Genomic DNA, 1,131 nt, shown 5'->3' with positions numbered 1-1,131 from the left:
GATTATGATATGCCTTGGTAATTTTCTTTTCGGGTAGATCCTATATGGGGTTCCTTGAGCTTCTTGGATGGTCAGATTTTCATCTTTCATGATATTAGGGAAGTTTTCTGTCATCAATTCTTCAATGATCTTTTCTGAGTTTTCTGTTTTCTCCCCCTCTTCTGGAATTCCAATCACATGTAAATTTTTGCTTTTGTTTGTATACCACATAATTCTCAGGGTTTCTTCATTTTTTTCATTCTTTTTTCTTCAAACAGAGTTGTATCCAAGTGTTTGTCTTCAATGTCTCTAATCTGTCTTCCATCATTTCAAACCTACTCCTCAGCCCTTCTATGACACTGTCCGTTTATGAAATCTTGTTGTTTATCTTTTGGATTTCTAATTGTTGTTTTTGTATGATTTCTAGTTGTGAATTTATTTTGACATTTTGTTCCTGTACTATTTTCCTGAATTCTTCCTTTTTTTGATCTGTATTTTCCATGAATTTGTCTATTTTTTCCTCATTTTTGTCTGCTTTTTGCTTCAACTCTTGGATAGGTGTGAATATTTGAGATTTCAATTCGCTATCAGGTAGTTCTAGTGCCTTTTATTCTACTGGAAGGCCATCTGGTGTTTTATTTTGGACATCTACTGGATCCATCTTGTCCTTTTTTTTTTAAAATATGTTTTATATTGTCTGCTGTCTTTGGGACATTCAGTAGTTATTTTCTTCATTTATTGATTGTAGATTTGTTTGTTTTGTCCTGCTTTTTTGTTTTATTTGGTTATGTCTGAGCAGGCAGTCTGTGCATTCTTTGTTGTTTGTTAGTCTATGGACATGATATTTTTCACCTTCTTGTCCAATGTGCAGGGCTAGTGGCTCAGCTATTATGCAGCAGGGAAAGTCCAGCTGAAGGGAAGTGGCTGGATGGGTTGTTTTTGGCATGTACTTAGGGTGACAAGATGAGCCAGTGATCAGTGCAGAGCAGGTTTCAGTAGGTCGTGCCTGTGCTGCACAGGAGTGCAATGTTCAGCATACAGTTCAGATAGGCAGGATGGAGGGTGATGGTGAGGTTGTGATGTGTGGAGCTAGGCCAAGTATGGAAAAGAACAGAGAGAGAAGGGACAAACAAGAGCAAAAAAAAAAAAAAA

Source organism: Trichechus manatus, unplaced genomic scaffold, assembly GCF_000243295.1.
Source record: "Trichechus manatus latirostris isolate Lorelei unplaced genomic scaffold, TriManLat1.0 scaffold00290, whole genome shotgun sequence".
NCBI classification, from domain to species: domain Eukaryota; kingdom Metazoa; phylum Chordata; class Mammalia; order Sirenia; family Trichechidae; genus Trichechus; species Trichechus manatus.
This window is presented reverse-complemented; position numbering follows the sequence as displayed.